The sequence below is a fragment of the Taudactylus pleione genome, unplaced genomic scaffold (assembly GCF_031769625.1).
Source record: "Taudactylus pleione unplaced genomic scaffold, aTauple2 ptg000671l, whole genome shotgun sequence".
Taxonomy (NCBI): Eukaryota; Metazoa; Chordata; class Amphibia; order Anura; family Myobatrachidae; genus Taudactylus; species Taudactylus pleione.
Window position 1 is genome coordinate 5,686,590 of NW_028285073.1, and position 21,323 is coordinate 5,707,912.

Below are 21,323 nucleotides of genomic sequence, written 5' to 3' on the forward strand. Positions count from 1 at the left end.
TCGATGATTATGAATAATCAATGGCCATCCCTAATGGGAAGTGGCGGGGAGTGGGATGGGAGAAGGACGGAGAGCAGAAGGAAGAGGGATGAGAGCAGGATGGAGAGGACGGCGAGCGGGCTAGTAAGGGGCGGCCAGGGAGCGGGCGAGACGGGGGTGGCTGAGGCAGACGCAGCAGATGCCAAGTCTATATCTACCAGTAACCCATAAGTGTCAATAACAAGCCAGACATACTGTAAAACATTTTTTACTTTGATTGACCCCTTCATTAACAATTCATGGCAGACCTGTCACATGAGTACACATTAAACCAGATCAGTAAAGTAGCAGTGGGGTCCCTCCACCAGTAGGTTATCTACATTTAGGATGAGCACCTCTAATCCAGAGCTATCCATCTTCAGGAATGTTAAAAATAAGATTGAGTACAGTCAAACGAGCATAGACAATATTGTATGAAATGGTGTTAAAACCAAGACTAGTCACTAGTCTCAGGAGAGACCCTGGGCCTGATTCAGAGCCGGACACTCTGACCAGAGCGCTCGCTCTGAATCAGGGCCCTCCTACCTAACATTGGAGCGGCCTCTTGTTCCCATGGGAACGCCTCCGTCTGGCAGCCACGCCCCCGGCACGCCCACCAAAGGGGGCGTGCTGTAAATCACCATCGACAGCACGCCCCCTTTGGTGCGAGACCCATAACGACGGCTACCCCGTCGTTATTTGGGTCTCGCGCATGCGCATGACGGCGCTCCCTCCGTCGTGCGCATGTGCACTAGGGCACCATCAACCCGCTTGCGAGCGCTCGCGAGTGGGTCAGAATCAGGCCCCGTGTCTAGAAGTGTAACAAATGCTGGTTAAATGCTTACTATCAAACATTGGTTTGAAAAAAAAAAAAAGGTTTTTTTTTATCTGCAAAAACATAATTATAGAGACAGCAATTGCTTTCTAAACGTGTGAACTTTCATAACAAATGTAGATATGTAGACTATTTGCAGTGTCCAATTAAAATGGAAATCAGGCTCTAAAATATATATTATTATTATTTGTCACCACAAAAAGAGAGAGAGTACATTAATAACACTACACCAGCAAAAACAATTCCTATCATCAAGTAACATGCCACATTTATTACTAAATGCAATCATACATGCAGCCCCCTCTCTGTCCTTGCATCTCCTTCATCAGCCTCCCCTGTAATTGTCCTCTTGTGTGTACAATTGCATTTTCTTTTTCTTTTTTTAGCTTATTTGTATGTCTGGCCGGCCGGTGCTGGGAGTCTTGTTGTTGCCCTGCAAATAAATGATAATGATTCATCTCTCAGCATTGGAAAATACATTGCTTTAATGAACAATGGAAAATCTATAGGGGTTGATGCAGAGTTGAAAGACAGGCCCTCATTCAGAGCCGCTCGCTATTTGCGGTCGTTCGTTCTAAAACAAGGGGTGGCTATTCAAATGAACCGTTCGCTAATTGCGGTCTGTTCACGCCTCTAAGTCTGAACGAGCGAGCAAAACTTGTGGTTGTAATTTTGAAAAATACGCCCCCTTGCCACTCGCAACATACGTCATGTCCGCTATTTATTAGATTAATCGAGTACATCAAACAGCGTATGAACTGCTCGCTATTCTTGTGGCTGGTTTTTTCAACCGCTATTTTGCAAGCAGTTCTGAGTAAAAAAAAACCAAGTGACGTGGTCAATGACGCTGCTGTATTAATTATGCACGCCCTTAAAACGCCCGTTTTGACCTTTAAGCACGCCTGCGTTCGAATTCCACACCCCAGTTTTCAAGCACCTTCCCCTGTTACCACCCACATACGCCTCCTTCTGTCACTCAAAATAGCAGGCATTCGCTATATAGCGGAACAAACGATTTTTGGCCGCACTGACTGGTTCGCGCATGCGTATTAAAATCCGTACGCATGCGCAGATGTGCGAACATCGGTCAGAACGAACGAGCGGCCGCTTATGAGCGGCTCTAAATCAGGGCCACAGTCAGTTTGCAGAGCAAATCTGGTGCGTTTTTGCACTTCGCATACTCTGGAATTAACTATACACAACTGGCACATCTCCACCTGCAACTGAGTATGTGTAACTGCATAGGCAAAATAATAGAATGGAAATAGTAAAATAATACAATTTTACTAGTGCTGCTCAGTATCACAAATTAAATAATTAGCAGTAACTTTTTGGACATATGTCAGTCAGTCATAAATACACGTATGTACCAACTAGGAGATCTGGAAAACATGCACTGTTAGGGGTGACTGCTATAGACAATTAATAGGGTTAATTATTAATACCGTATCATAATGCACTATCCAGTGCATAACGACACCAATATGTACATATATGTCCAGGGCAGTGCTAGGTTCACCTGCTGCTCCCCCAGACGCCGGGGGTAAATTTACTAAAGTGAGAGTTTTTAGAAGTGAGTTTTAAAAGTGATGTTGCCCATAGCAACCAATCAGATTCTAGTTATTATCTTCTAGAAGGTACTAGTTAAATGTTAAGTAGAAGCTGACTGGTTGCTATGGGCAACATCACTTTTAAAACTCACTTCTAAAAACTCTCACTTTAGTAAATTTACCCCCTGGACTTGCTCCAATGTTCTGGAATGGTGCAAACATTCAGCTCAGGCAGGATGGCCCTACTGCCGCATATAATGGCTTACTGTGATCTCTGGTCCTGTATACGCTGGAATTATGACCCACAATACTCTTTGTATGACACATATTACAACTGGATAAGTGTTAATTATGCCCTCTTCATGGACTGGCCACACTCACTCTAAAATAAAGCATTTGGAATCCCCCCCTCTAGAATCCTGCTTATGCCAATGTACTGGGTTGTATAGGGCTGTTTATTCTCACATAGACTAAGGGCCTGATTCTGCTGAGAACGCAGATTGGCCTTCTCATGCAGATTCGTGATTATTAGGATTCTGCGCATGTACAAGTGCAAAACAAGTCCTGTGAAAGCACACGCAGACCCCCTATGCCTCTGCCTGATTGATAGGCAGAGACGTTTGCGTGGCGGTGCAGTGGCGGCCTGCGTTACCGGAAACAGGGGAGCGTCACCCCCATTTTCCTGGAGGGATGAGGCCAGGGTCTGCATCCAAGGACGCAGACTACCTGGCCTCACAAGCTGATGGTGCCGCACAACAACCAATGGTCGCGTTGGTGATCCCAGGCTGCGACTTTGGTCTCAGAGCTGGGATCGCAGATGCTGACAGGAGGCGTCCCTTCTGCTGTATTTGAGTTTTAGCAGGACGGAATTGCACAGCCTCTTGTGTGCCTCTCGTGTGCCTCTCGTGTGCGGCTCTGCAATTCCGTCCACTGCTAAATCAGGCCAGTTATGTCAAGTTCAGAGAGGGAGTTTCAATGGAATTGCAGGCTATGCAGAATTGTGTGCGTGTGTAAATAACTTACAGATAAAACCCAATATCCATAGATCAGGCGCAAAGTAACAATTAGTTATTTAATTGATTGATTAATTTAGTGTGATCTACAAAGCAGCTCCCAATCAGTGTCCTGGAGACATTAAATAGCATTAAACATATAAACAGACATAAGGGAGCGCTGAGCACTTAATGAAAATACATTTACATTTATGCAACATACACTACACAATTTAGAAAAACATTAAAACAAATTAATATGGTATAGCAAGAAATGTCCACTCCAATTTGTACTGTTTGCAGACTGATCCTTTGCACGTACTATAGGGCAGGTGGAAGTGAGCTCTGATTATTATGATGTCTATGAGACAAAGCGTACAAATAGGTGTGGTCATACAACTCTGCATTCAGGGAAATACAAGCATTTAGGGCCTGATTCAGTGGTGGACGCTGCTGCAGGAGTCGCAGCTGCGATAATATGCAAATGTTATTATCAGCCTTTCCCTACTGTTGTAGCCTGCGTCTAAATGAGCAGACCCTGAAACGCCCAATTTCAGCATCTCTACACTCTGTAACACCGCCGGCTATTCCTGACATTGGTGCACCTTCACGTGCACTGTTGACACTTGAACCAAGCCTATGGCAGGTGCAGGGTATCTATCTGAACATGGCCTCTATGGCTTGTGGCTCTGCGTCTGAGAACGCAGCCGCTTTACTGACACTCCCACAACACGCCCATGAGCTGAACGTTTTTTTGCATTCATTTCAGACCACCTCTCAGTCCCCGCCCAGGAACGCCCATCACTTTGCTGCCCCATATCTGATACTGTCTGTCCTGATCGCAACACCATCTTTGTACAAATACTCTGTGTAACGCATGCACCGCAGGGGGGGTATTCAGGACTTTTCATACATGCACAGTTACAAATTATCGCTCGACTATGCAAACATCGGCATTGCATTCGAATCACACCCACCTCTGAATAAGGCCCTTAGCTCATACTCACCTACTCTCCCGAGTTTGACCGGGAGCCTCCCCCCTTGAGTCCCCCCGCACATCTGCGGACTCCCTCCGCATCTCCATACAAGCCCCCCAAAGCGGGAGGGGCCAATGACGCAATTCGTACTGAATCGCGTCATTGTGGCCCCGCCCCCTGCTTCACAATGCCGTTAATCTCTCCATTTTAAAGAGTGGATGGGGCTACAATGACGCAACAGTGTGGTCATGCCCTTGCTCCGCCCCCACTGCCACATCATATCCCTTACCACGCCCCCTTGTGCACCACAACGCCCCCCACCGAAGAAGCCTGGCTTCCCCCTCCCGGAATGCTGGCCCTGGATGTCGGCAAGCATGCCTTAGCCCCATGCATGCAGTGTAGAATCAATTACAGCTGACTTGCATTTAACCCTCCATCAGACCCATATAGTTTTCATGTTACAAAAAGAGCAAAGCTGAATGCCACCCTTCACATTGGGTATGGCTTTCTGCTGCAGGGTGACGTGTTTGCCTAGATAATGGGCAGGTTCCTGCTGCTTCACAGATTCCGTTTATATTTTTCTGCTCTGCAAGATTTCTCTGTAGAGCAATGAGGAGTCAGTCAATTCCTTTTTGTCAGCAATATTTACAGTGTATGCCTTCTGACAGGGAGACACGACAATCCTGTACAACACAGAGAGTTACACGATGGATACATCCAGCTGCATGCCTACTGGGCAGAAGACAAATGCTAAGATGGTGTTTTATTAAGAGACATATTTTATGTGCATTACGGTACATTAGTAACCTATCAGTAACTGTGTGTTGCTTTTTTCCATGTAAAATCAGCAAACAGTATTTTACCATTGCCACAAACGCTGCTTAATTTCCACAGTGTCGACAAATGTAATTCCTTAAACACGTACCTGCACAGCCCTATTTTATAGCTCCCCGCCCGCCGCCCGTGTCCGGCATCTTTGCTAGTCTGTGAAGTCAAATATTAACAATTTGCAACAACTTCAAAGGACAAGGACCACGTCAATAGCAGACTCTAAATTGCTCCATCGCATTTCCAAGAGACGCCCTCAAACTTTCAAGACAGGTAATTAAGAGATATGATGATCACCTGCAGTATCCTCGCTGAGGGGCTGGGAGTTTTATCACTGCGGACTCTACAGCTGATGTGCTAAGAAAGCCTATAAAGTGATGCTGTGGTTTAGGGCTCAGAGAGATGATGATCTCAGTTCAGTGGAAAGTGTGAATGAAAACCTGCTGAAATATTTAACGGAGAGAGAAAGAAAAAAAGAAAAGAGTTTAAAATACATGATGGAGGGACTGAAGGAAAAACGGGAGTAGTGAAGAGTCATTGTACACTTTAGTCTGTAGGTACACAGGGCCTGATTCAGACCCGGTAGCAAACGCTGAGCGCTCACAACCGGGCCGATGGTGGCCCCTGAGCGCATGCGCACCATGGCTGAGCGCTCGCAAGCGGGTCGATGTTGGGCCAGTGCGCATGCGCACGAGGGAGCCGTCGCTATGGGTCTCGCTACAAAGGTGCGTGCTGTCGATGTTGAGTGACAGCATGCCCCCTTTGGTGGGCGGGCCGGGGGGTGGCTGCCCAGACGGAGGCGTTCCCATGTGAACGCCTCCGTTTGGGGCCAGCCCTACTGACATCACGAGTGATGTCAGTGGGAGAGATTTCAGCTCTGTTTGAGCCGAAAGCTCTCTGGGGCTTGCGGCAACGAGACCCTACCACAAGGGTCTCGTCGCAAGCCCGATGGTCACGATGGTCTTGACCATCACGACCATCTTCCTGGCAGCTCGCTATAGCTGTGGGTGGTCACCAATAGCTATGCGAGTGGCCAAGAGGCCGTTCTAAAAAAAAAAAAGACCGGCCCTGATTCAGAGCGAGCGCTCTGTCAGAGCGTCCGGCTCTGAATCAGGGCCAGAATTTGCAAATTTCTACTCCAAATCCTAATTATCACATATTTTTAGTAGAGATGTGCGCCGACCCCCGTGTTTTGGTTTTGGATCTGGATCTCCCCTGGTTTTGGATCTGAATATGGTTTTGGATTTTTTTCCTTGGTGTTTTGTTTTTAGATTTTCGTTTTGGATCTGTATTTTTTCCAAAAAATTATATAAACTGCTAAAACCACATAATTTGGGACTGTTTTTGTTCCTACAGTGTTATTATCCTTAAAAACAATCATTTTTAGGCATTTCTAGGCATTTTTAATAGGGGTCGACTTTTCCCGCCTGACTCGGATCTGAAATCGAGGCAAAACGTCATCATCCCGCCTTCCGGGTCTCGCGGGTTTTGGATTCTATATAAGGTACCCGAGTCGGCGCCATTTTCTCACTCGGCTGTGGACAGTGAAGAGGGAGGGTGGGAGTTAGGGCTGGCTGTGTAGTGTAGTGTAGTGCAGTGTAGTGTTGTGCTGCTGTTGTCCATAGGGGCTGTGTGCTGTAACCCCAAAGTACACTCCAAACAAAAAATATATATATTTTCTGTGTTTGTGAATTGTGTGCACTGTGGCTGCACGTGCATCAACAAAGGAGCAGCGCCAAGCGTGCGCCTGTGTCCCATAAGTAAAGGGCCAGCTGGCTTGTCCGTTAAAGGGTGCTGTAACCCCCAAAGTACACTCCAAACAAAATAAAAAAATGTTTTCTGTGTTTGTGAGTTGTGTGCACTGTGGCTGCACGTGCATCAACAAAGGAGCAGCGCCAAGCGTGCGCCTGTGTTCCATAAGTAAAGGGCCGGCTGGCTTGTCCATTAAAGGGTGCTGTAACCCCCAAAGTACACTCCAAACAAAAAAAATATATATTTTCTGTGTTTGTGAATTGTGTGCACTGTGGCTGCACGTGCATCAACAAAGGAGCAGCGCCAAGCGTGCGCCTATGTCCCATAGGTAAGGTGCCAGCTGGCTTGACCGCTAAAGGGTGCTGTAACCCCCAAAGGGCACTCCAAACAAAATAAAAAAATATATTTTTTTGTGTTTGTCAATTGTGTGCGCAGTAGCTGCACGTGCATCAACAAAGTAGTGCCAAGCGTGCGCCTGTGTCATAGGTAAAGGGCCGGCTTGCTTGACCATTAAAGGGTGCTGTAACCCCCAAAGGGCACTCCAAACAAAATAAAAAAATATTTTTTGTGTTTGTGAATTGTGTGCAATGTGGCTGCACGTGCATCAACAAAGGAGCAGCGCCAAGCGTGCGCCTGTGTCCCATAAGTAAAGGGCCGGCTGGCTTGACCGTTAAAGGGTGCTGTAACCCCCAAAGGGCACTCCAAACAAAATAAAAAAATATTTTCTGTGTTTGTGAATTGTGTGCACTGTGGCTGCACGTGCATCAACAAAGGAGCAGCGCCAAGCATGCGTCTGTCTGTTAAAGGGTGGTGTAACCCCCAAAGCGCGCTCCACAAAGAATAAAAAATTCTTCTTTTTTTTTCTGTCTTTGTGAATTGTGTGGGCTGTAGCTGCACGTGCATCAACAAAGGAGCAGCGCCAAGCGTGCGCCTGTGTCCCATAAGTAAAGGGCCGGCTGGCTCATTTCTTAAAGGGTGGTGTAACCCACAAAGTGCACTAGTCTCCAACAAAAATAAAAAATTATTTTCTATGTTTGTGTGCGCCTTAGCCGCACGTATATATCAATATATAATATAAATGGAGGACCAAACTTTCTCCAATAAAAATAAAATAGGGAAAGATCAAGAACCACTTCCTTCTAGTGCTGAAGCTGCTGCCACTAGTCATGACATAGACGATAACATGCCATCAACGTCGTCTGACAAGGCCGATCCCCAATGTCATAGTAGAGGGCACATACAATCCCAAATGACAAAGTTCAGGAAAATGACCTTGAAAAAAACATTTAAATCATCTGAAGAGAAACGTAAACTTGCCAATATGCCATTTACGACATGGAGTGGCAAGGAACGGCTAAGGTCTTTCCCTATGTTCATGACTAGTGGTTCAGCTTCACATGACAATGGAAGCCCTCCTCCCGCTAAAAAAATCAAACAAGTTAAGCTGGCAAAAGCACAGCGAAGAACTGTGCGTTCTAAGAAGATATCACAAATCCCCAAGGAGAGTCCAAGTGTGGTGGCGGTTGCGATGCCTGACCTTCCCAGCACTGGACGGGAAGAGGTGGCTCTTTCCACCATTTGCACGCCCCCTGCAAGTGCTGAAAGGAGCACCCACAGTCCACTTGCTGATATGCAAATTGAAGATGTCACTGTTGAAGTACAACAGGATGAGGATACTGGTGTAGCTGGCGCTGAGGAGAAAGTTGGCGAGGAGGATTCTGATGGTGATGTGGTTTGTTTAAATCAGGCTCCGGGAGAGACAGTTGTTGTCCGTGGGATGAAAAAGCCCATCACGGTCATGCCTGGGCAGAAGACCAAACATTCCACCTCTTTGGTCTGGCAATATTTCTATCCAAATCCGGACAACAACTGTCTTGCCATATGTACCATATGTAAAGGTGAAATAAGTAGGGGTAGGGACGTTAACCACCTAGGAACATCCTCCCTTATACGGCACCTGCAGCGCATTCATAAAAAGTTACTGTCAAGTTCAGAAACTTTGGCTAAGCAGTCCAGGGACACCTAAATCCCGTTGTCCTGTTGTATCCCAGCGCCTGCAAACCACACCGTCAACTCCCTCCTCGTCAATTTCCTCCTTAGTCAGGATTGGAAGTAGTCCTGCAGGCCATGTCACTGGCATGACTGACTCTCCTATCCGGGATTCCTCCGGAGGATCCTGCATTGCTACGCCTCCTGCTGCCGCTGCTGCTGTTGCTGCTGCTGGGAGTCGTTCAACATCCCAGAGAGGAAGTAGGAACACCACTACTTTTACTAAACAATTGACCCTCCAACAGTCCTTAGCGAGGAGGATGAAGTACGACAGCAGTCATCCTGAAGCAAAACGTATAACTGAGGCCTTGACTGCTATATTGGTGTTAGACGTGCGTCCGGTATCCGCCATTAGTGCAGTGGGATTTAGACAATTGATGGAGGTAGTGTGTCCCCGGTTCCAAATCCCGTCTAGATTCCACTTCACTAGGCAGGCGATACCGAGACTGTACAGAAACGTCAGAAAAAGTGTCCTCAGTGTCCTGAAAAATGCGGTTGTACCCAATGTCCACTTAACCACGGACATGTGGACAAGTGGAACAGGGCAGACTAAGGACTATATGACTGTGACAGCCCACTGGGTAGATGTATCACCTTACGCAGCAACAACAGCAGCGTCACCAGTAGCAGCATCTCAGAAACGCCAGCTCGTTCCAAGGCAGGCTACACTGTGTATCACCGGTTTCAGTAAGAGGCACACCGCCGACAACCTCTTAGAGAAACTGAGGGAAATCATTGCCCAGTGGCTTACCCCACTTAGACTCTCCTGGGGATTTGTGATATCTGACAACGCCACCAATATTGTGCGGGCATTACATCTGGGCAAATTCCAGCACGTCCCATGTTTCGCTCACACAATAAACTTGGTGGTGCAGAATTTTCTGAAAAGCGACAGGGGCGTGCAGGAGACGCTTTGGGTGGCCCAAAAAATGTCTGCCCACTTTCGCCATTCAGTGACTGCGTGCCGAAGACTGGAGCACCAGCAAACACTCTTGAACCTGCCCCACCATCACCTGAAGCAAGAGGTTGTGACGCGGTGGAACTCAACCCTCTATATGCTTCAGAGGATGGAGGAGCAGCAAAAGGCCATTCAAGCCTATACATCCACCTATGACATAGGCAAAGGAGGGGGTATGCACCTGACTCAAGCGCAGTGGAGAATGATTTCTGTGTTGTGCAAGGTTCTCCTGCCCTTCAAACTTGCCACACGTGAAGTCAGTTCAGACATTGCCAGCTTGAGTCAGGTCATTCCCCTCATCAGGCTTTTGCAGAAGCAGCTGGAGTGAGTGAAGGAGGAGCTAAGACGGAGCGATTCCGCTCGGCATGTGAGACTTGTGGATGAAGCCCTTCATTTGCTTTGCCAGGATTCCAGGGTGGTCAATCTGTTGAAATCAGACCACTACATTTTAGCCACCGTGCTCGATCCTAGGTTTAAAGCCTATGTGGTGTCTCTCTTTCCGGCCGACACAAGCCTGCAGAGGTGCACAGACCTGCTGGTGAAAACACTGTCAGCTGAAGCGGAACGTGACACGTCAACAGCTCCTTCTTCATTTTCTCCCGCAACTGGGGCTGCCAGGGAAAAACTTAGGTATCCTAAGCAACCCGCTGGCGGTGATGCAGGGCAGGCAGGACCAAGTTTGGACATCTGGTCCGGACTGAAGGATCTGGCAAAGATTTCTGACATGTCTACTGTCACTGCATATGATACTGTCACCATTGACAGAATGGTGGAGGATTACATCGGTGACAGCATCCAAGTAGGCACGTCAGACAGTCCGTACCTGTACAGGCAGGAAAAAGAGGCAATTTGGAGGCCCCTGTACAAACTGGCTCTATTTTACCTGAGTTGCCCCCCCTCCAGTGTGTATGTGGAAGGCTGTGCTGGGATCACGAGTTTGATCCCAGCATCAGCCGACGTGCAGGGGCAGGCAGGAGGGATGTGTCCTCTGCGGGACACATCCGTTGCCGGCGCTGGGACAGTAATGTCCCTAGCGTCGGTGCAGATACCGCGGGCACCTGGTGAAGGGACCGCCTGGTCCCTTTCACCAGTGCCGGCGGTACTGTGGCGCCGGGAGAAGCTTGGCTCCGGGCGCAAGCTCAGCGGAGCTTGGCACCCGGCAGCCAAGAGGCGGCGGGTAGCCGGCGCTGGGAGAGAGTACTTGCTCCCAGCGCCGGTCAGGCGTTGGGCGCGGCGGGCGTTTGGCTCTGGCCGCGAGCCAAATCTGGCTCGCGGGCCAGCAGCCAATCAGAGGCGGACGCGACGAGCCAATCGCGGCTCGCCGCGTCATAGCCCCGCCCACTCGCGCCGTCTTGTATTAGACGGCGCAGAGCGGGAAAAGTTAGTTCGGAAGACCTCCCGAAGAGTTAGTTCGGAAGACCTCCCGAAGAGTGGAAGATCGGCGCGGCAACAGGGGCGGCGGCCGCGGAAGAGGCCAGAAGACGCCGCTGTCAAGAGAGAAGACAGGCGGCGCCGGCTGGAGGAAGAGAAGAAGAGGCGGCGCCGCTGGCCAGGACGGGCCAGCGGCAGAAGAATGCGGCTGAGGACCGGAGAGGACTGCGGGGGTGGGAAGTGAAAGAGCGTCACAAAGCTCCCCCCCGCCAGCCTCTTCCAACGTAGCAGGTAGGCCCTCCGTGAGGCCCACCATATACCCCCTCCCTAGACCGCCAGGATTGTCGGGCGTTAGGCCCGTGGAGCGTTGTCGGGCACTAGGCCCGTGGGTAATTAGGCGGGCACAAGGCCCAGGGCACTATAGTGGGCATTAGGCCCTATAAAAGGATTGGCCCGTAATAAGGTGTGAGTGGCCTGGGTACTAGGCCCAGGCCACTAAATGATCGAGTAGGCGGGCACTAGGCCCGTGGCCATAAACCAGGCGTAGGCCTGTACCCATACAGGAGGGCACTAGTCCCTATATTTGAGCCCCAATAAAAGTGGTCTGGACATTAGGCCCAGGCCACTACCAGAGCCCACCATTAGGCAGGCCACTAGGCCTGAGCTGCAAAATAGAGCGGGACTCTGGGCAGTAGGCCCAAGTCCCTTGAGTACCCCACAGTAGGCAGGCATAAGCCCTGAGCCGCTGGTAAGACCCTGGGCGTTAGGTCCAGGGCCCTGAGCCCATTAGGTAGCCCCCGCATAGATGATTAGAGGTGTGAGCAGTGGTGGAGAGCTGTACGGCTTCCACCCATGAGGTAGTGGTTTCCCCAGTCACCGAGAAGAGGAGCTGGCCAGCTCTGGATAGGTAGCAGACATTTAAAGGGACAGCACTGTGTTTTGCTCTTGTGTATTTAGTCTGTGTTTGGTGTTCCGTGCAGGGCAAATGTTTAGTTTTGTTATATCTGTCGCACTACACACACTGTAGGTTGAGGGTGATGCCGTTTTAGTATGTGTAGTTGCTTGACATAGGTTTAGGCCCTGCACGGCTGTGTTGTGTATCTCCTTACAGGGACCTGTAGGCGAGTGAGCGGACGAAGAGCAAGAGTGGACACGGTGAGAAATATCTGTGTGTACTGTCTCTCCCTGTTTGTTTGTCACTACCTATCTCCTTCCTTCTGGGCGGACGGTGAACCTTGCAACCCGGTGCAAGGACAGATCTTCACCTGGTGCGTGAGTACCGATAGGTGAAAATTCGGGATCTGAGGCCAAAAGTGCCAATGATGATCTTCACTTAAAACCTGAATTTATCCCCCGGTTCAGTAGGGCGCGTCGGTCGACGTGAGGAAGGACGGTACTCACCTCGTCTCCTTCCCCCTAGGTCATCGTGTCCGTGTTCTATTCGGAGGTTCCAGGACCGTCTGCTCAACACACGGCCTGAAGGTGAGAGGGTGCGACGCAAGGTAAGTAACGGACGTACACCTGCACAGCAGCAGGCATTGCACCGCACTCGCCCCTCACATGTACTCCGAAAGAGTGTTTAGTGCAGCCGGGAACCTTGTCAGCGAAAGGCATAGGAGGTTGCTTCCACAAAATGTGGAGAAGATGATGTTCATAAAAATGAATTATCAACTCTTCCAGGGAGACCAGCCTCCAGAACGTACAGAGGGACCTGTGGTGGTGGATTCCTGCGGGGACGAGTTAATACTCTGTGAGGATGAGGATGTACACAACACTGAAGAGGGTGAGGAATCGGTGGATGAGGAGGATGAGGACGACATCTTGCCTCCGTAGAGCCAGTTTGTGCAGGGATTGCCAGCTTGTTTTGTGGGGGCCCAAACGAACCAATCATTTCAGCCACAGTTGTGTGGCAGATCCTGGCGCTGAAATGATTGGTTTGTTAAAGTGTGCATGTCCTGTTTATACAACATAAGGGTGGGTGGGAGGGCCCAAGGACAATTCCATCTTGCACCTCTTTTTTTTCTTTGAATTATGTACTGTTTGGGGCCTAGTTTTTCAAACTGCCATCCTGTCTGCCACTGCTGTGTCACTCCTAGATGGGCCACGTGTTTGTGCCGCCCACTCGTGTCGCTTAGCATAGTCATCCATCTACCTCGGTGCAACCTTTTGGACATAAAAACACTATTGTGAGGTGTTCAGAATAGACTGGAAATGAGTGGAAATTGAGTTTTTTGAGGTTAATAATAGCATAGGAGCAGAAAAATCAACACATTCTGTGATTTTAGCTGTTTTTATGCTTTTTAAAAAAAAAATATAGATCCAAAACACAAAACCCAGAACCCAAAACACCGAAGGGTGGTTTTGGCAAAACCAATCCAGATCCAAAACACGAAGAAAGATCCAGATCCAAAACCAAGACACAAAACACGAAAAGTGGCCGGTGCACACCCCTAATTTTTAACCACCTCACAGCTCACTATTTTTCACCAATATAGACCAAAGACTGCAGCGAGCTGGTTGGTTAAAGTAAGCAACAGAGCAGCGGCACACACGCACAGCAGTTTAAAAAAAATATAGGACATCTATGAAACATTGCCACACAGCAGTGGCAGACAGGATGGCAGTTTAATAAACTATAATAATGTCAGTCGGCAATGCCCCAAATTGTGCCAAATGTAAAGGAAAGAGGTGCAAGATGGAAATGTCCCTCCCACCCACTTTTATGTGGGATATTAAAAAGGACATGCACAGTTTAACAAACCAAGCACTTTAGCCACTAGGGCTGACACTTTCGTGGCTGTACTCCTTGGTTTGTATGGGCAGTTGGGCACCCACAAAACATTTTTTGGAAGGACTACATTCAATCATTAAGGAGGAGGTTGATGATGAGGGTGTTGGTGGTGGAGATTGCATGTGCTGGTACAAACTGCTGGTAGCTGATACTGGACTGCTTGTTATTAATTTACCATTTATAATTTTGTTAAACAAATTGCATGAACTCGCTGCAAATGACGTAATAGGGAGGAGGTGCCTAGATGGTTAACGTCCCTTCCTCTGCTAACTTTGGCTTTACAAATGGAACAGATGCCTTCACAACTGTTGTCAGAATTTAGATTAAAATAATTCCACACCCAAGACGTTGCTTTTCTGGCTTTCTTGTTATCATTAGCAAGAACTGCTGCCACTGGTGGCTGATTTACGCAAACCACATCCTTATCAACATCAACATTAGCGTCAGATAGGACACAAATCCTCCTTTTGCACTTTTTTATTATTTCACCATCTAATACTAGCACAGCCGACATGGCGTCAGTGATCCGCTGTGAAACTGGGTGACAGCTGTTATACTTGCTTCCTATATCAGAGGACAGTTTAATAGTCAATTGTTTTTTTAAATTGCTTCCGATCACGAATGAGGATGTTGATGATGATTATGCAGGTGTTGGTGTTGGAGATCGAATGCGCTTGGATCCCACAGAGAGGGAGCAGGTAGGTGACACTGGACTTGTTACGTTTTCAGTTTTGGAACTTGGCGACATACACTTTGATATTTGATGAATGCACTCCAAGTGACGTAACAAGGAGGAGGTTCCTAGGTGGTTTAGCTCCTTCCCTCTACTCACTCAAGCTTTGTAATGGTTATATATGGCTTGACAACTGTTGTGCGGATTGGGTTGAAAATAATTCCATACTTGAGAAGTGGATTTTTTTGTCTTTTGCCCCAGCATGACAACAATGGGCTTTGGCTTTTTCAATCCATAGGCAACAGCTGATGCCTTACTTACACAAAGGCCATCCTCGGCATCAACATCCTCATCATCCTTAGCACCTTAAACTACCAAAATATCCTCCTCCTCCATGTGCAATTCCACAGAAGCATCCTCACTGACTACGTCTACAAGATGTTGACTGCCCTTCCCCACATTTACAGAGGGCACACAAATGTTGGAACTTGGAGGATCCTCCAGTACACTAGTATTTAGGTCTGGCTCACACATGGCAACCGTGGACACACTTGCACTCACCTCGGGGATTTGTGATTTCGATTTCTCAGGGCACACAGTTGTTTTTCCTGAAGGGCTATCAGAATCAGAACCAGCAGTCTTCATAAAGAAAGGCCAAGGCCTTATCCTTTCCTTGCCACTTTGTGTAGTGAAGGGCATATTGCCAATTTTTTTCCTTTCAATTTTTTTTCTTAACTTCAGTACAAGTAGCTTTACCATATCGATGGTGTGACTTAAGCCGTGGGGCATGGGCCTTCATAGATGACGAGGAAGTTGACGGCCTTGCACTGCTGGCGGCAGCTACAACATGTGGTTCTTGGCCGTGCTCTCCTGTCATGTGATAGCCCTCCATATTTTCTGCGGTCTTGAAGCAGTGTCACAAGCACCAATAGTGTAGCCAAGGTGCGGTTACAAAATTTACACACGTGCAGTCGTGCACACACACAAAAATATTAGACAAAAAAAAGACAATTGATTCTTATTTTTTTTAAGCTCCAGAACTTGGGCCCAGAGCACCGATTGATCACGACTGGAGTCGGGCAGCACTAGGTTGCAACTTGCGTTGCTGGTTGGATCTTGTGCGGTTAAGCCTAACACGCATGCACACACACACAGACAGTAAAAGATAAAAAAAAAGACAATTGATTTTTTTTTTCAGCTCCGGAACTTGAGCCCAGAGCACCGATTGATCACGACTGGAGTCGGGCAGCACTAGGTTGCAACTTGTGTTGCTGGCTGGATTTTGTGCAGTTAAGCATAACACGCACGCACACAGACAGTAAAAGATAAAATAAAGGACAATTGATTTTTATTTTTTTTCAGCTCCATAACTTGAGCCCAGAGCACCGATTGATCACGACTGGAGTTGGGCAGCACTAGGTTGCAACTTGTGTTGCTGGCTTGATCTTGTGCGGTTAAGCCCAACATGCACGCACACATACAGACAGTAAAAGATAAAAAAAAAGACAATTGATTTTTTTTTTCAGCTCCGGAACTTGAGCCCAGAGCACCGATTGATCACGACTGGAGTCGGGCAGCACTAGGTTGCAACTTGTGTTGCTGGCTGGATTTTGTGCAGTTAAGCATAACACGCACGCACACAGACAGTAAAAGATAAAATAAAGGACAATTGATTTTTATTTTTTTTCAGCTCCATAACTTGAGCCCAGAGCACCGATTGATCACGACTGGAGTTGGGCAGCACTAGGTTGCAACTTGTGTTACTGGCTTGATCTTGTGCGGTTAAGCCTAACACGCATGCACACACAGAAAAATATTACACAAAAATACACTATTAATTGTTTTGTTTTTATGACTATTTTTTTTTTATGGATCAGCAGCACCAGCCCAGGACACACCAGACAGCATAGCACCACCAGCCCAGGAAACAGCAGACAGCACCAGCCTAGAATGGATCAGCAGCACCAGCCCAGGACACAACAGACAGCACAGCACCACCAGCCCAGGACACAGCAGACAGCACCAGCCCAGAATGGATCAGCAGTGCACCAGCCCAGGACACAGCAGACAGCACAACACCAGCATCTCTCCCAGCCCTACACTACCCACCCTCCCTGTTCAGTCTCCACAGCCGGAGTGAAATGGCGTCTGCCGCGTGGTCCCTATATACTACATTGATCATAAAGACGTAAGCTCACGAACCACGAGACTTCAGACTCTATGGTTTTGCCTCGGTTTTGAGATCCGGGTCATCCTTAATTTTTAGTAAATAGATCACATTTCTCTTAAATGTAATGGGAAATGTGTTCTGCTCAGATTTACTAAAAATATATTGTGAAAAAATATTTTGAGACAAAATGCCGGGGGAAGCCCTGTGATAATAACGCCACTCGGAGAGGATGTTATCCAGGGCTTCCCCCGGTTCCCCGACCCCTCCTCTGCTCTGACAGAGCCAGGAGCCACCCCCCTGTGATCAGCTTTGTGGTATAAATAGAGGGGGGGGGTTAGACATGATTGATGTCACCGTCAATATGCGACGCTTGTCAACATGCTCCCTATCGACAGTTTAACCATGTAGGCCTTATGAATCTCGACGTGAGAGCTGTTGACCAAACATACCACACCCCTTTCTTCCATAGAAGCAATATACCATTTCAGTGTACAGTAATGACAGGGAAACTTTATGCTGCCGCTTGGTAATGCTAACATTGTGCCTAATTCATTACGTAACGCTACTGCGAATGCAATAGCGATTACACACGTAGTCTCACTGTGATAGTATGCTAATCCATTGCGATCGCAATGCCACTGCAGCACTACATCTGGACAATCGAGTACCATCGCAGCCTCACGCACACTTGTCAGAGCGACCTTACTCAGATATTGCTAACTTCATCGCATGTTATCTCAGGCTGAGTATGGAATCGCAGTGGATAATTTATGCATGCCCATGCAACGGCTTTCAAATTCACTGGCACGCCTGCGTTTCTCCGACCACCCCCCATCACCACCCACAAACGGCACTTCCTGTCAATCACTCTGCGATGTGTCTGGATAGTCAGAATGAGACAAAGTACGATAAGTGCATGTTAGCACAATCGTAAACAGATACAGATAAAGACCCTAATGTGTAAGAGGGGCGTGGGTGTGAGTTGTTGCCTGCTGCCGTGCAGGTGTAGTCCTGTGGCTTACCTTACACCGCACCCTCTCACCATCAGGCCTTTAGGTAACAGACGGTCCTGGTATGCAGACTGGACACAAACACAAAGAAGGAGGTCTAGGAGGAAGGAAATGAGGTGAGAATTATCCTTCCTTAAGTCGACCGACACGCCCTGCCAAACCGAGAAACACTCACAATGAGAAGAGAGATTTGGGTTTAAGTATAGATCATCACTGGCACTTTTGGGAACTCACGCACCAGGTGGAGACTCAACCTTGTACCGGAGAAACACACAGAGGTTCTCACTGGTGGCACTCTTGGACTTAATCCTGCTCGATCCCTCACAGGTCCCTGTAGGGAGAGAACAATAACACCATGCAGGGCCCTATCCTCCTCTAACAGTGTGTCACGCTAACACATTTATCTTCATCTATGTTAGTGGGATACAGTCAGTATCCTGGTGGCCACGATGCTGGAACTGGTCATACCGGCGCCAGAATCCCGACCCCTATCACATTCCCGGCGCAGACATCCTGACTGCCGAGATACCGAAGGTAAGTAGTGGAGTGGGGGGGAGAGTTAGGTTGCGGGGTTAGGGTTAGATACTAGCAGGAGGGTTAGGGACTAAGGGCCTGATTCAGAGCCGCTCGTAAGCGGCCGCTCGTTCGCTCCGAGCGATGTTTGCCCAACTGCGCATGCGTACGGATCGTTATACGCATGCGTGAACCAGTCAGTGCGGTCGAAATTCATGTGCTTGCAAAACAGCGAATGCCTGATAATTTGAGTGACAGGAGGAGGCGTATGTGGGTGGTAACAGGGGAAGGTGCTTGAAAACGGGGAGTGGAGATCCGAACGCAGGCGTGCTTAAAGGTCAAAACCGGTGTTTTATGGGTGTGCATAATTAAAACAGCAGCGTCATTGACCACGTCACTGGGTTATTTTATAGACAGAACTGCTCGCAAAATTGTGGTAGCAAAAACCAGCCACAAGAATAGCGAGCAGTTCATACGCTGGTCGATGTACTCGATTAATCTAATAAATAGCGGACATGACGTAGGATGCGAGCGGCCAGGGGGAGTAGTATTCCAAAAAACGACCGCAAGTTTTGTTTGCTCGTTCAGACCTAGAGGCGTGAACAGACCGCAAAGAGCGAACGGTTCATTTGAATAGCCACCCCTATTTTCTGGACGAGCGAGCGCTAATTGCGTCCGGCTCTGAATCAGGCCCTAAGGGAGGAGGGTTAGGTTCAGGCACTAGGTGGGGAGGTTAGGGTTAGGCACCAAAGAGGGAGGGTTAGGGTAGGGGGAGGGTTAGCATACCGAACAAGTAGTAGCCCTGTCGGGATGCCGGTGACGGGATTCTGACAGCCATGATCCTGACTGCCGGCATCCCATACCAATTTCACGTTAGTAATGGCCATAACTCACTGACCTAACAATCTACTGTATGTGTGTAGTGTACCACAACCTACGAAAAGCAGCAATTGGCAACAGTGCTAAATAAATTTACCTTGCACTGCACGATAACATAATAAGCATAGCAAGGACAGTTATACCGTTCAAAAGCAACCACAGATAATAAACCTAAGTATTGTCCCTTTAAACTCTGCCTAACTAGAGCTGGCCAGCTACTCTTCTAGTTGATGGGAAAACACACTAATTAAGTGGGAGCCTGACAACTCTCCACATGAGGAGTAATGGTTCTAACTAAGTATGGGGAACTGGATCACTTCTCTTCACAAGGGATATAACCTGAGGGTGGGTGCCACGTCACACCTCAGATATAGATCCCCACGTACCTCTACCCAGGCTTACCTTACAGGGGCTCAGGGCTTGGCCTTAGCCAAGAGTAAGTGACTGGGGCATAATGCCCGTGGTCACTTCATGTTAATGTGGGCTCAGGTCTCTGGACCTGCCTACCTAGGGACACAAAAGGGAAACCTGGGCCCGTTGCCCAGAGTCCCTTTATTTAATGGGGCTTAGGCTCCTGCCTACTAATTACAGTAGTACTTGCATGGGCCAACTTTGTAGCAACTTTCTAGCAAGTGAGACGGTATCCAACACCCATAACAATGCACTATTTCGGCCCACCTGGATGAGAGGCGCCGCTGACCCCAGTAGGGTGAAATCAGCCTAACCCGTGCATGAAGAGGTGTGCACCGCTCCTACTGCAGCAATATGGAAGCTTTACAGATTGCCGGTCTTTCCCGCCACACATGGTTCCCATTAAGGTATCGGGCACGCCACCATACTACCTAGCTCACTCTACCCCAACACTGAAAAATGCTCCTCAAGGAACAAACAAATCCCCTCCTCCATGAAGCTAACCCAATCCCTGAGTAAAAAGATGGGCATCCTGGACTCTGAGTAGTTGATGATGCACCACAATCCCGCCCTACTCCAAAAAAGTGTCTGGCCACCCCCTTGTCCACCATTTTCCAGGCCCTGTCAATCAGAACCCGCTTAACCTGCCCCCAAGAAAGCCTGGCACAGATCATTCCCCCCTAGGTGTATCACAAACAAACAAGGGAACCTAAAAAGGAATCTGCTGCCGTCTGTAGACCGTGCAACAAAGCATCCCACAACATACCCCTACCACCGCACCATATCCCACCATGGGAAAATAGAGGAATTGGATGAAAAATGGGATGTGCAGCCCACATATAAAAGAGTGACCAACCAGTCACATGGGCCTAGAATCCAGGAAATCACCTGCAGCATATACAAACAAATATATGAAGAAAATGTAACTATAGAAACCATCACCAAAGGAGGAGGGGGAGGGAAAGGAAGGGAGGAGGACATGACCCAAGGTAAAAATCTTCAAAAAACCTGCTGGATCTTTTATAATGCCATTCTCTTATTCTATGCTGTTTATTTGTCTCGATTCAGTTTTACTATTTTTATATTTATTTTTTTCATTTTTATATTCAATCGTTGTCCTAAGCAGGGCAAAAAATAGGGAAAAATCCCTCGAGAGCCCCACCGGATAGGTGGCAAGGTGGCCAAAGCACTCAAGTCCACAAACAACGTTACACATCATGATTCCACATGAATATCTCAGATAGGTGTTGGACTTCCATCTTCACAGAGCCTGTATCTCCTGCCAAGCTGTGACCCTGCATGAAGGTCTCTCACTGCTGTCACAAAGCCTGATAGGCAATCAAGGTGTGAGCGACCAAGGACCGACATGCGAGACACTCCATGCTGGCTAGAGAATTGGAAGGGTACCGGCTGCGCTTACGACTCCAAGCCTGGCAACAGAAGCGACACCATAGACCCCTGGGGTGGCGGTAGGAGCGACCACGGGGAGTCCAACCACTTCGACGTCTGAAACAAAAAGAACACAGGGCAGTATCTTGCGAACTCC

The 21,323-nt window shown here is 48.2% G+C and overlaps 1 long non-coding RNA gene across 1 annotated transcript; it reads right to left on the reverse strand.

Moving 5' to 3' along the window:
* Nucleotides 1-275: 275 nt before the first annotated feature.
* Nucleotides 276-20,507, reverse strand: LOC148478206 (uncharacterized). The gene is made up of 3 exons (XR_015872429.1): nt 17,987-20,507; nt 5,498-5,643; nt 276-1,286 (listed from the first exon to the last, which is right to left on the reverse strand). It is a non-coding gene; the product is annotated as an uncharacterized LOC148478206 (long non-coding RNA).
* Nucleotides 20,508-21,323: the final 816 nt, after the last annotated feature.